At 43.0% G+C, this 15,144-nt stretch overlaps 1 protein-coding gene and 1 long non-coding RNA gene across 2 annotated transcripts in view; one reads left to right on the top strand and one right to left on the bottom strand.

Moving 5' to 3' along the window:
- PLPPR5 (phospholipid phosphatase related 5) overlaps positions 1–15,144 on the bottom strand; it is a 93,678-nt gene that overhangs the window by 28,733 nt on the left and 49,801 nt on the right. The window lies entirely within an intron of this gene.
- Positions 1–15,144, top strand: part of LOC310710392 — a 28,434-nt gene that overhangs the window by 3,966 nt on the left and 9,324 nt on the right. Inside the window, exon 2 of the long non-coding RNA XR_014528029.1 lies at positions 7,912–7,970. This is a non-coding gene — a long non-coding RNA (uncharacterized lncRNA). The remainder of the gene's footprint in view (positions 1–7,911; positions 7,971–15,144) is intronic.

Raw genomic sequence — 15,144 nt, 5'->3', positions numbered from 1 at the left:
TACTATCGTTTCCCAACTTAGTATGCCACTGTTAGCGCCATGCTTGCAAACACTTTATTTGCATGGCCTCTAGAATTCCTGGATGAGTTCCTGCTTTTGATCCTCCGGATCCTTGAACTCTAGGTGATCCCAGGAGAAGTCTTGCTACAAAAAAATCAACCTGACTGACTCTGGATGCCTAGCCCTGCATTTTCTTTTCCCTCACTGTTGCTAACAGTAGAGTGTGTGCCATAAAGACTAGCTAAGATTGAAGGAAGTCTCTCCTTTTTACTTTATTTTTCAGTTTACCCTAATGCTACTGATCCTTGCACAGACAAAGCATAAGAAAGTCTCTCTCTCTCTCTCTCTCTCTCTCTCTCTCTCTCTCTCTCTCTCCAGCTTTCCTACTCCCACTACACCTCCTCCTTTCCCCTCCCTGAAGCAATCCACTGTACATTACAGCCTCCGTGGCTGACAGCCATATCACTTCTCATCCGCACCCCTCCTTCCCTTCTCTGGAACAGCCTTCACAGTCAATTATTATACGACCACTTTGTTCTTCTCTCCCAATAAATCTCACTTCTTGGGAAAGCTCTGATCTTGTCTCTGTTGCTCCCCACCACTGTACAAGGGCACTCTGCTTCTCAGATTTCGACCCAAAGTTAATGCAGCCTGTGATCCTGTGTATTTAATTAAATGTGCTTAAGTTTATGGGCCTATTCTATGGATAGACATGAACACCTCCTCTGGCAACAGAGCCAGGATTGCAGAATAGAACCCGGGACATTTCCCCTAGCACATTTGGTCTAATTCCCCCCAGTCCTTTCTATTCCAGAAGAGGCTAGTCTCTGAACACACAGAAGCGAACTGTGCATGCAATATACCTTTAAAGCACATTCAAAGCACATTATTTCCCTCAAAGTATTCTGGACACTGTAGTATACCCTTCATATAGATACAATTCCAGACCCTCCAAGTGTCCCTGTTTTCCAGGGATGTGTCTGATTTAGAGAAGCTCTCCTTGTTTCTGATTTGATCCTGGAATGTCCCTGCTTTCACTGGAGAAATGTTGGAGGTTATGGAGTTATTTGACTCCCGAGCCATCTGAAGGCAATCCTGTATAGGGAAGTTATTTTTAACGTTTAACGTTTCATTATGTTTTTATATATGTTGGAAGCTGCCCAGAGTGGCTGGGGCAACCTAGTAAGATGTGTGGGGTATAAATAGTGAAATTATCATTACAGAATGGGACGTCCTATTTTCATCAGAGAAATGTTGGAGGGTATGTAATTCCAAGTACAGTGGTACCTCGGTTTACAAACGTAATCTGTTCCGGAAGTCCATTCTTAAACCAAAACTGTTCTTAAAATGAGGCGCGCTTTCCCCAATGAGGCCTCCCGCCGCCGGTGCCCTTCCAACGTTCAGACTCCATTCTTAGACCAAGGTAGTGTCAAACCAAGACACTATTTCCGGTTTTGCAGAGTTTGTAAACCAAATGGTTCTTAAACCGGACTGTTCTTAAACTGAGGTACCACTGTACCTCTTAACAAACTACAGTGCCCAGAATTCTTTGAGGGAAACACTGTGCTTTGAATGTCCCTTAGGGCTTACCCAGCCTTAGTCTGCAGGTATGTACAGTGGCACATATACCAAACAAGCATACTAACAACACCATGACTATAATGCAGAAGTTCCAGAGGTGTTTCCTTAATTTTACTTCTCCACAAGCACACTTCTATACAAGTCTACTTGGAAGTAAACCTCACTAAATTCAGAGGGTATAAAGTAAACATCCTTACTGGGAACAAGCTCCATTCAATATGCCTAGGGTAAAGGACCCTTAGACGGTTAAGTCCAGTCAAAGGAGACTATGGGGTTGCGGTGCTCATCTCACCTTCAGGGAGCTGGCACTTGTCCACAGACAGCTTTCCAGGTCATGTGGCCAGCATCACTAAACCGCTTCTCGTGCAACGGAACACCGTGATGGTGACCAGAGCACACAGAAACACCGTTTAGCTTTTTGCTGCCTTGGTACCTATTTATCTACTTGCACTAGCGTACTTTCGAACTGGTAGGTTGGCAGGAGCTGGGACCAAGCAACGGGAGCTCACCCCATTGCAGGGATTTGAACCACCGACCTTCAGTGGTTTAGACCACAGCACCACCCACGTCCTACCTTACCTTACCTTTACCTTGATATGGCTAGCATGACAGGTACAGCCTAGAGTACATTATTGTACCAAGAACCAAGGAGAATCCTTCAGTGGACCTACAGAAGTCATCTGCTCAGAGAAGTCTACAATATGCTGCTCTGGAGTTGCTATGCAGCCATTATCTTTTTCTAACTGTTCACACTCTTCCACCTCAGGCAACAAAATGTTATGGGCCAGTCCTGTTGGCCAGAGGCAAAGGGAGGAAACAAAGGGAGGAACATGCTAAGCATGTTGCTGAAATTGCTTGGAAAATTATATGCACAAACATACAAACATACATTCATGAGGGGTTTTATTTTTTAAAAAAACACTAAATAAAATTCAAAATTCTTAAATAAGAAAAAACAAAGCACAAAAAACCAAATTTTATATAATTGGGTCAAATGGTCTGATTTAGCAAATATCAGAGAGAAGGAAATATTTTATTATAGCAGCCTCTTATGATGATAAATTCACAATAAATGATCATCTCCCTCCAGCCCATGGCATGGTAATAAATAAATTCATTCTTTCACCCTAGACATATTAAATCTTTTTTGTAAAGTTAGACAAAACAATTGGTTGTCATAATTATGTAATAACATGGTAATTTGTGGTAAACTCCACTAGAGGTCAGAAATAATCATCTTCATCGTTACACATATTGGAAGATGAAAGGTAAACGAATCTTGCTGAGAAAACGGCTTGTGGAAATCATAACTAGAAAAATGCATTTGAAACTTTGATATTACAGGTTCATAGTGCAGCAGGTCAATACAAATCAAGGCTATTTAAAGCAGCAACAAAGAAAAGAAAAGAAAGGCCAGAATAGTTGGCTGGGTTTCATTACGCAGCGTTTTGGGTTCTGGACTAGGCATGAGAGTCATTGGCTGACAATGGGTAACTATTTCTCAAATAGTTGGTGTGAGGGTAAAACAAAGAGGAAGAGCAAAGAGATCAAGGTGTGCTGCCTTGAGCAACTGGGAGGAAAACATGATACATGAATGGAAAGGAAGGAAGGCACGATACATATTTTGAGAACTAAGCAAATTGAACAGCTCAGGTAGCTATAAAAATAAAAGGGCACAAGCTCACTGGCATGGGTAGAATCCTCCTCCTAGTGACAATTAAGGAGGGCATCTCCTGGAACCAGGAACTAGAGATAGAGTCCTGTGCATGTGATGACATGTCCCTGACATGTCAAGTTCCACCAGCAATATGGTACAGTCATACCTCAGGATAAATACGCTTCAGGTTGAGCGCATTTGGGTTGCGCTCCGCGGCAACCCAGAAGTAACGGAGCACTTTACTTCCAGGTTTTGCCGCTCATGCATGCGCAGATGGTCAAAATGATGTCACACGCATGCGCTGAAGTGGCGAAACGCGACCCGCACACGCGCAGATGCACTGTCACGTTATGTTCAGGATGCGAACGGGGCTCCGGAACGGATCCTGTTCACATCCCGAGGTACCACTGTATATGACCTCAGCAGCCATATTTCCAATGCTTGCTTCCAGGAATGTATTGCCCGTGTTTCTTTGCACACACACCCCAAATCAGCTTTTGTCTAAGGGAGATGGGTTTAGTTCAAGGAAATAAAGTGCTTCTATAATTCAGGTTTAATTTTAACCAAACTGTGTTTGTTTGTTTTTTGAAAAAAGGAACTTTTACTTTAAATACTCCACAGTGGTACCTCTGCTTAAGAACTTAATTCGTTCTGGAGGTCCGATCTTAACCTGAAACTGTTCTTAACCTGAAGCACCACTTTAGCTAATGGGGCCTCCCGCTGCTGCCACACCGTCGGAGGACAATTTCTGTTCTCATCCTGAAGCAACGTTCTTAACCCGAGGTACTATTTCTGGGTTAGCAGAGTCTGTAACCTGAAGTGTCTATAACCTGAAGCGTCTGTAACCCGAGGTACCACTGCATTTAGTTCAATTATTATTAGTAGTAGTATTATTATTAAAAAATCTCTCGTATTATTTTATTTCTGAAAAACCACAAAGTTTTATCTTCCATGTTTGATATATGCTTCCATCTGCAGAACTGGCACTATAACAAGTTCCATATAATGTTCATTTCTGCAGTTGCGACAAATCAATCTTTTGGTGTGGCAGCACCTATTTTCTGGAACTGACATTACTGTACTGTGTTCGACACCTGTTAAAAGCTTCTATGTTTAGGCAAGCCTCCCCAGACACATGTTAAAAAAAATTATATTTGTGGTTTGTTTTTTAAAAAACTTGGTTTTCTATTGTGATGCTTTTCTTACATCTTTTCGCTTCTTAAAATCTGATGATTGTATCAGCAATTTCTTATGATTTTTTTCCTCTTATGTTATGTAAAATGCTTAGAGGGCTTTTTTCTAAAAAAAAGTGAGATATATATATATAGTTAAATATATGCTTTTATATTGTTAAATATATACTTTTATATTGCTAAATAAATGCTTTTTTCTGGGGAGACACAGGAGTACGCATACCCTCAAGCATTTTGTGAATCTAAGTTTAGCATCTTTGAGGGACAGTATTTCAATATGTGTAGGAAAATGAGAGTACCCCTAAACATTTTTTAGGGGGGGGAAAGCCCTGTCCAGGAGTAAAATGCACTGTGCTGGAAGCGGCTGGGGAGCTAATATATTGCCAGCTCAGAAATTCTGAAACCGTTGTTGCGATCTGAACTTCAAACCTATTTCAAACAATGCGCTGTTATATCGCCCTGCAATAGCAGCCACTTCAGAAAAAGGGTGTACCAAACATGCAAAGGGAATTCCACACTGATTTCAAAACTAGCAAGAATTCTGAAGCAGGCATTAGACTGGAGTTAGAAGTTATGGCAGATGTGGGCTGGGGGCTGCTGCTGAAAACAGAAACCCACTCCCTTCCTTTTCCGTAACACCTAGTGATACTCAAGGTTTAACACCCTCGTACTGTTACACTTAGGGACGCGGGTGGTGCTGTGGGTAAAAGCCTCAGTGCCTAGGACTTGCCAATCGAAAGGTCAGCGGTTCGAATCCCCGCAGCGGGGTGCGCTCCCGTCCTTCGGTCCCAGCGCCTGCCAACCTAGCAGTTTGAAAGCACCCCCGGGTGCAAGTAGATAAATAGGGACCGCTTACTAGCAGGAAGGTAAACGGCGTTTCCGTGTGCTGCTCTGGTGCCGGTTCGCCAGAGCAGCTTCGTCATGCTGGCCACGTGACCCGGAAGTGTCTGCAGACAGCACTGGCTCCCGGCCTCTAGAGTGAGATGAGTGCACAACCCTAGAGTCTGTCAAGACTGGCCCGTATGGGCAGGGGTACCTTTACCTTTACCTTACTGTTACACTTCCTTATCCACAAATGGTCACCAATGAAGCAGATCAGCAGCAAGGTAACTTTGCAGTATGAGGGCATCCCACCACATTCTGAGCATCTTGCCTTTGTGAGGGGAGGAGATATGGGGCTGCTGGTTTCAATCAAGAGCCATGTAACTGTAATATCTAGCCTTAATCTACAGCCTTCGTGTTTTATACAGACACATGCAACCACACACTTAAAATCTCTGTTTTAGCTGCTCTGAGGTTAAATCTACACACGTATAAAAAAAGCCCTGAAAATGCTTTTAAAAAAAAGTTTTGAAAGATATATTGAATTTGGCATAGCTCACTTTTGCCATCTAATGGCACAATTGTGTACTGCACTTTATAACACATTCAAAACATTTTATTTGCAGCTGTATAGCTGAGTCCTCATCAGTTTCATCAAAATTCACAAAGACCTTTGGGGCAGGCTGAGCACAATGTAAGGATGAACAACACCAGAACAACTTCCTTTCCTGAAAGCCCTTATATCCAGTTCCTGTCAACGAAAAAGATAATAAGTACAAGAGAAAAGGCAGGTCAAGAAAGTGGGTGTAAATAAACGTAGAAGGAGGAAGAGCTGAATTTCACAGGCTGAATTTCACTGAACAGCCAATTCTTGTGACTGCAGGCTTAGTTTTTCATTAAATAAAAATAAAAATCTTGGGCTCTTGATCAATATAGTAATCACTGTATTATTGTGACTCTACAGATACAACTTCAGGGTTGCAAGTAGGACAGCTAAGCTTGTTTTCTCCTCTCCTTCCTTTTACTCTAAACAAAAGCTGTAAGCTTCTGCACAGCCAAGCTGTTTAAATCCGACCGACTTCCACAGGATTTAAGCAGCCTAAAGGTTGGACTAGGCATCTGGTGGGAGATGAGAGAATACGAACTGGATATCCACCTAATACCTTGAAAAGTGGCAAAGGCAGGCATGATTTAGAAGGATGAAGGGGCAAGCTGGCACCTTCATTATACAACTTTCGGCGCCAGATGGAAGTGTTGCTCTTCAACCAAGCATTTAATAATAATAATAATTTTATTATTTGTACCCTCTCCATCTGACTCGGTTGCCCCAGCCACTCTGGGCAGCTTCCAGCATAAACAAAGGCATAATAAAACATTAAAAACCAGCCTCTACAGTGCTGCCTTCAGATGTCTTCTAAAGGTTGTATAGTTACTTATTTCCTTGACATCCGATGGGAGGGTGTTCCACAGGGCGGGTGCCACTACCGAGAAGGCCCTCTGTCTGCTTCTCTGTTACCTTACTTCTCACAGTGAGGGAACTGCCAGAAGGCCCTTAGAGCTGGACCTCATTGTCTGGGCTGATTAACATCTTCTACCCCTTTTAAATGTACTTTTTATTTTTTGCGGGGGGGGGGGGGTTGGTTTACTGGTTTGTGTTTTTTGTTCTTGCTTTTATCATGAATTTTGTCATTTTATATAATTTTTTAATGTTGTGATACACAAATTTAATAAAAAATAATTAATTGAAAAAATTAAGCAGAGGAAAGGTGTGTACTGCTTGACTCTACTAAGAATATGAGGTTCATGCTTGCTGTGGTTGAGAGAGAAATTGTTGGGGTATAAAGGGGAGAAGCATCATAGCTCAATGGTGTACCTGCTGAAGGCCCCAAATTCAATCCCAGATATGACGCCAGGTAGGGTTTGTAAAGACTCGTGCCTGGTACCCTGAGAGCTGCTCCCAGTCAATGTAAATAAAACTGAGATAGATGGTCTGACTCAGTATAAGGCAGCTTCCTATATTCCTCTCACCTTCCACTTCCCCCCTTCAAATTGTGCCCAACCTCTACTGGTTGGACTAGGACTACTAGCAGAGACTAGGAATGGGGGAGAGTTTTGGTTTGGTACCTATTTTAATGCAATCCTACATAATTTGCACTTCCTGAAACAATACACAAACCAAGATGCAGTTACTCTTCAGAATGTGCCCCCTTCCAAATCTTGCAATGCAATTCTCCAGCCAGATAATTGTATAAAAGACATATATTAGGGGGAAATGTGCACTGAACTGCATATCCTAGTGAAAATAAGCATACAAAAATGAATTATGGTTAGAGAGCTTGCTTGCAAAAATGCGTATAGTAGACAAAACTGCATGCAAAATAATTCGCACTAAAATGCTGCAGAATTTTCACGAGGACTTTTCATTTTAAGGCAATCTGATGCCGAAATGTGGAGAACCAAATTAAAGACTGGGGAAATGCAAAAATGAGAGAAACCAAAACTGTCAGATTTGCCTTAACCTTGAGGAAGACTGAAGTCTCAAATGCTGCATCAAGATTTACATCTTCCTAGTACCTTAAAGGATAAAACTTCACTGCAAGGCAAGTGATAAATCTCCCTGAAACTGACCCGGCCTAATTATATTTGTTTATTACACAGATTACCAGAAGACAACAATGAGCTGACCTTTTCTCATGCAACGCAGAGCCCACATCAAGGTAAGAAAACAAACACTACTAATGAATAATGAACGTCGCTTCGCTTTGTATCTCAAAAAAGTACCTGTATGCCAGAGGCTCAGGTGCTTCATTATCAATTTAGTTTTTCATTTAATGAAGTATTTATGAAATGCGCACAACTCAGATTTTAGATTTCTGACCACGCAAGCAGTATTACCGTAAGAAAAACAGTAAACGATAATGACTGTGTTTGCATGTAATGCTCAATCGAAGTTGAGCATTAAAAGGACAAGCGGCAATGTGGATTCCGCCAAGGTGGAGGTACTTCCCTCTTCCCCCTTTCGCTTCTATAGTCCATTAACCATGGTTGCTCACCACATAAAAACCTTACACAAAACTGTGGTTAATGTTAGTTATGATTTAGCACAGTGGCGCTGCTAGGAATGGATTTGGGGACCAAATTCTGCGACCTCTGGAGCTTCCACACTCAGAGAGAGGTGTCCAAAATTTCCTAGCTCTCATTTCTTCTTCTGGATTGAGCCAAGGTGGGGTGTCCAACTTTGCTGACAACCTCCCAAGTGAAACCATTGCTGTTTTTAAAACACCAGAAGGGAAATGCACTTTAAAATCCAAGTGACACTTTTATTGATAACTTGACAACAGATAACTTGGATGGTCAGCTGCTGTTTTGATAATAGAGCTACAAATAAGTGTTGGGATACTGCCAGGGAGATGGAGGCATCAGGCAGGCCCCCAAGGCTAATCCAGTTGCAGGCAGTTCCAAGGGTGGAACAGGTGATACGGGGTATACTGTGTGTATGACATCTGTATGGTTGTTGCAGTTACACTGATGACTGCAACACGGAACATGAATTGGGGGGGGATGTTAGAATTCCTGATCTATGATTGCAGCCATGGGATTTTTGTCTATCACATGACGGTATATGTTTTGACTCCACAGAGTGGGAAGTGACGGAGACAGGATGTTTGTGTTACTGTGTTCTGTGAAGTGGGACTATTGTCCTTTGTTCTTTTTCTCTTTGCTGTCTGATGCTAGAGAGAGGGGGAGCCATGTTGCAGTGCTCCATGTGTAAATAAAGTAGATTAGCCAAAATGCTGAGTTGCTGAGGTCTGTCACTCGCATGATGTGCAAACTCAGCAGATCCCTAAGTGTGCCGGTGTCGGTTGGCATCGGTCGCTGTGATGTTTGGGCTATAGAAAGCTTATGAAGCTCCCGAGCAATCGACCAGGAGGGAGGGAATATGCCAGTAGGGCATGTGTCTCTGCCAGGGTCCTACTGGAGTGTAAGCTGAACTCCTGACAATAAGTGGAAAGGGAACTATAGTATGCGACTACAGAGTGTAATTGCTTTCCCACTCCCTTCAGGCTCCATTTTTAAATCATCAACAGGCCTGGCCAGCTCTCCCAGCCCTGGAGGAGCGCATGGCTGCCAAACAAAGCAGGCAGTGTAGCATCAGGGGAGAAATCATGGTAACAGCTGGGGGTGACCTCTAAATCCAAGGATGTGCCTAGTTTAGGGAAACCAACAGACCTCAAATTGTGGTTAATGATTCTGGCTAGTTTTCCTAAACCATAGTTAACCCTAACCACAGTTGTCAAATAACCAGTAACTATGGTTAGTTGAAAATTGAAGACAAAGCTTTCAGGCTCCTTGCAGGCATGCAGGACAAGGGGAAGGGTAAACACATGAGCTTACGCTTAAAAGGCTAAACTGTGGTTTAGCATTACGTGTCCACCAGGCTATAGCCATAAGGAAACGAACCCTCAAAGGATAACCTCAAATTTCTTCCATTCCTTTCCCCCATCCAAAGCTTTATGTGGGTACAAAGATCTTCACTGAACAAAGCTGACATGGTTGTAGGGCAGGGTTGCACTGAGGTCTGAGATTCACATTTTGTGCAGCAGTACTATTTGGGTATTTTCTGAAGAATACAGGAAGAGCCGCCCCCGCTGGATTGGGTCAAAGGCCCATCTAGTCAAGCAAAGTGTTGTCACAATGACTAAGCATATGCCAATGGGAAGCTCGCAAGCAAGACCTGAGTGCAATAGCACTCTTCGCACTTGTGATCCCCAGCAACTGGTATTCTTAGAAGAACACTTTATTTGTGCAGATACAGTTTGCTGGTATGCAGCAAACATGGCTCCTGCGTATACAACTGATTGGCTTTGGGAAGTATGTCGTGGGATGAAGTATTGAGGCTCTATCTGAACTTGCTAGACATGGAGACAACCTGTAACCACAACACAGGAACATAGGACGTTGACTTATACCAAGTCAGATGACTGCGCTATCTTGCTCTGTATAGTCCACACTGACTGGCAGTGACTCTCTGGGGTTTCAGACAGGGTTGTTTTCCAACCAGACCTGGAGATTAGACCTGGTTCTTCTACATGCAAACCAGATGCTGTGTCACTGAGCTATAGCCCTTCCATAGAGTTTGGGGGGGGGGAATCTTTTAATTATCACTTGTTACCTGAAAAAAATGCAAGACCTTTTCAACTCCAGCTTGGCTTAACTGGAAACAGGTATGAATTTAGGCAGAGGGAAAACCAATTACAGTGGTACCTCGGGTTAAGTACTTAATTCGTTCCAGAGGTCCGTTCTTAACCTGAAACTGTTCTTAACCTGAAGTACCACTTTAACTAATGGGGCCTCCTGCTGCTGCCGTGCCGCCGAAGCATGATTTCTGTTCTCATCCTGAAGCAAAGTTCTTAACCCGAGGTACTATTTCTGGGTTAGCAGAGTCTGTAACCTGAAGCGTATGTAACCCGAGGTACCACTGTAAAGCAAGTAAAATGCCTATATCTATCATCTAATCATCTATCTATCTATCATCTATATCTGTCATCTATCTATATCATCTATCTATATCATCTATCTATCTATCTATCTATCTATCTATCATCTATCTATCTATCTATCATCTATATCTATCATCTATCTATATCATCTGTCTATCTATCTATCTATCTATCTATCTATCTATCTATCTATCTATCTATCTATATCATCTATCTATCTATCTATCTATCTATCTATCTATCTATCTATCTATCTATCTATCATCTATCTATCTATCTATCTATCTATCTATCTATATCATCTATCTATCTATCTATCTATCTATCTATCTATCTATCTATCTATCTATCATCTATCTATATCATCTACCATCTATCTATCTATATCTATCTATCTATCTATCATCTATCGTATCTATCTTTAATGTATAGCCCGACTTCCAAGCAGTCCCCACAATGGCATTTCCTCCAAATGTTTTCTACGGGACCACCTCCTCCTTGTTTGCATTGATATTCAGCCAGCAGCTATTCATCACCCAGCCTCAGAGCAAGCCGTTGGGAAGCAGAGAGGTGGGGGGGGGGGGTGAGCTGAAAGACTGTGCCATCTGGAAGCGAGGGAGAAAGCAGCGTCACCATCATACCGCTGAAACTGCAGCCTCCTGCAGTGCCCCCACACATATGTGAGATGAGGGGAAGTATGCAGAAGGACTTCATGCACAACTGGAATTGGAGGGCAGGAGATCAATCGCTCAGCGGTGTTAGCCAATTAGTGTCGCGCCTTCTGCTCTTGTCCAGAATCACAGCCTTGGCCATTTTTCATAGTCAAAAAAGCAGTTAATAGGTCAAGGAGTCTTGCTCCTTTATCAAAGAATGCGAGCAACAAGCAGAACTGGTAGGGAAGGGGGAAACAATGTGTGTGTCCATGTGTCCTGTTCCCTTTCATCGTGTTATTAAAACAGAGTCAAATTAGAAGTAGGAATCTCAGGTGTCAACCTGGACCTTCTTTCTGCTCCTTACAATGCTCTAACACACGGGTGTCAAACACAAGGCCCGCGGGCCAAATCCGGCTCGCCCAACCTCATCATGTGGCCCGTGTAGCCGCCACCGGCCGCCGGCCGCCAGCCGCCAGCCTTCACCTTTTATTCTCACTTTTTTTTTTTTTTTTTTGGACACAAGAAAGCCGCCTCTTCAGCACATGCGCGGCAGCCTACAAGCCAGAAAATGCCTGCCCTCTAGCAGCACCGGCCGTTCTACACAGGAAACCTCCACTTTACATGCATTCAGGAAACCTCCACTTGTTTTTATATTGAGCGCATGCCATCCTGTGATGTGACAAACTGCTGATGTAGCCCCCAATGAATTTGAGTTTGACACCCCTGCTCTAACAGGAAGAGGGTCTGCAGTTGTGGCTCCTTCCTTCTGCCGCCCTAAATTTAGGGATGGGGAACCAAGGGCCACATTCCCTTCTGGCCAACCTTCTGAGGGCCAAATGCCAATATGGTAGTACCTCAGGTTACAGACGCTTCAGGTTACAGATGCTTCAGGTTACAGACTCCGCTAACCCAGAAACAGTCCCTCAGGTTAAGAACTTTGTTTCAGGATGAGAACAGAAATCGTGCTCCAGCAGTGTGGCAGCAGCGGGAGGCCCCATTAGCTAAAGTGGTGCTTCAGGTTAAGAACATTCAGGTTAAGAACTGACCTCCAGAATGAATTAAGTTCTTAACCCGAGGTACCGCTGTAGTGGGTGGGACCAGAAAGAAAAGTAGGCGGGTAAAGGAATGTAAATTTTACCTTTGCACAGTAGTTTCTGCACACAGTCACACACCCCATCATCCATCCAGGGAAACAAGAAGCATTGTCAAGAGTTCAAGCACGCCTTCCAGCCAAGGCAAAAACATCTAAGGAAGCGGGGCTGAGGAAGGGCATGGCCTGAAGACAAGAGACTAGCTTGGAGAAATCGCAGCCTTAACAGTTCCTTCCCCTTCTCTCCCATCTCTCAACCTGTGTGAATGAGACGTGGGGGCCCAGGGGAGAAGGTGGCCTAAGTCATTGCAAATGATGCAGTGGGTGGATCCTTTCATCCTACCTGAGAGCTACCAAAAGGACCAGCACGATCACCAAAGTGAAAGCCAGCAGCCCTATTTGCAAGGAATGTGTCAAGGGCAAGCTTGCTACAACCTGTGGCCCACCAAACCCAAAATGGCCCTCTCGCCGACCTTTCCATGCTGGCCTGGTTGTTCCTTTATTTATTTTATTTTACCATATATCTACAAGATAACACATGAACATACAAACAATAACAGAACCAAACTGTTACGAAAATTGCAGGGGGGAGGGCACATCTTTAAAGTTGTTAACTGTTACAAATATTATGCCTGAATGTATCCTTTCGATTTGACAGCTCAGGGAATATACCTAGCTTTATGAATCATATAAAATCAACACCTTTGCCAAGTTCCTCCATTCCAACACCATTTTGCCCTTGGAAAAAGGACTCTTTCCCCTGCCACCTCCCCAAGCTTGAAGACATGTATACACTCCAGGAAATGCCCGGAGGTGGCAATTGCTGGGCTCATTGTTCTCCAAGGAAAGCCAAATCTCATCACTTAGCCACTGGGTGTTGGGCGTCTTAACCAACATACCAAGATTATCACTAGCCATAGTGAAGGGTTATGACTGTACTTGGCTTTTGGGTTTCTGTTGAAAATGAAGTATGAGACAAGTAGTGTTTACTGAAACAGATTTACAAGCTGATGCCAATTCCAACATCCCTAACAGAACAAATTGTATCACATTGGAAAGTAGCAAAAGTAGAGGGGATAAAACTCTTCATAAATGATGATATCCAATTTGATTTCCCCCCATAGTGTATTTATTTTGCTAGTGTGTCCAACTGTGCAAAATAAATTGATTTAGAGTGTTTTACACATGAGAGAAGGTAAGGAGGCAATTTCCTAAACTTCCACAACATTCCCATCTTTCCTGGGAGATTCTTGGTTAAAAAAACAACAAAAGTACAAAATAAATAACCACGAAGTTTTCCAAACAGGCAATATAAAAGCTGTTGGTAGAAGGCTGCATATCCAGCAGGAGAGAAAGTCCCAAGTTGTCATAGCAGCATCAACCCACACTAAACAGTGGCGAAAAAAGGGAGCCTATTGTTAATAAAACAGTATGCTAACATATTTAAAAGCTAGAAGATACCCTGGAGATAATTAACATGGGCATAATGGTGTGAGACATAACATTGGCTACTCCTCTCAGTTAAGAGTGCAGAATGCATAGAACTGAACGTGAGTAAAATTGGATATTTGTGTACTTTTCTGCCTCACCCATCCACCAAGGAGGTCAGGGCTGCTTTCCTGAGTTTTCACCATTTCATCTCCTCACAACCACCATGAGAAATGCTAAGGTGGAAGGTGGTGGCCCAAAACCTGCGTCCCTCTAAATGTTGTTTGTTATGCAGGTGAGGAACATCTGGAGGACTATGTGTTCTCCATCTGTCCTACAAGTTTCAGATGTCTGACCCTGACCTCCCAAGTCCATGTCCAAAACGCTACTCATTACAGTGGCTACCATTCTCCATTGTTCTCCATTGTTCAATCCCAGCCTCCAGCAGCCTAAAAGGCCATGCTTACACTGTTGTTGTTTAGGAGATCAGAGGCACCATATTCCCAACCCACAGTACCCATATGCAAGGTCACTTCATAAGGTCACTGTTGGATCCTAACACAGCATGCAATGTTTCTTCACTCAACAGTTATTGAACTTATGGAATTAGCCAATGTAAGCTGGTCACTAGCCTAAATGGTTTTTCCTGGTTTAGATGATTAAGGGGATGAAGCATCATTAAGATGCCTTAATGATTATCTGTATCTTAAAACCTAGACGCCCACTTAGGTAGTCAGTCCTATTGAACTCAGCAAGTACTCATGTGTTGGATCGTGGAAGGCGGGTTATTGGCTTGTTTTTGTTTTTATAATGTATTTATGTATTATGTATTTTGTTTTCGATTTTTATGTTGTGAACTACGTTGTGATCTTCAGATAAAGGGTGGCATTCAAATGTAACAAATAACTGTATTTTTCCGTCTATAAGATGCCCCCATGTATAAGACAACCCCTATTTTGGGGGACTCAGATTTAAGAAAATGGGGGAAGATGTATCCATGTACAAGACGCCCCCTAATTTTTGACATTTTTGGGGGGGACTAGTCTTATACACAGAAAAATACGGTAATAATAATGATAATGGGTTTCAAATTAATTTGACTCTATGCTGGTCTTCAAGTTCCATAGTCCTGCCCACCCACCCCCGCTGGATGTTTCTGGTGGGCTGGTGAAGTAGTCCTGGATGATACCCAAGTTATTTCCCTGCTCCCTATTCACGT

The sequence above is a fragment of the Podarcis liolepis genome (genome assembly GCF_965112155.1).
Source record: "Podarcis liolepis genome assembly, chromosome: 6".
In the NCBI taxonomy this organism is placed as follows: Eukaryota; Metazoa; Chordata; class Lepidosauria; order Squamata; family Lacertidae; genus Podarcis; species Podarcis liolepis.
Note: the sequence above shows the minus strand (reverse complement) of the source record. Positions and strands in the feature narration are given on the sequence as shown.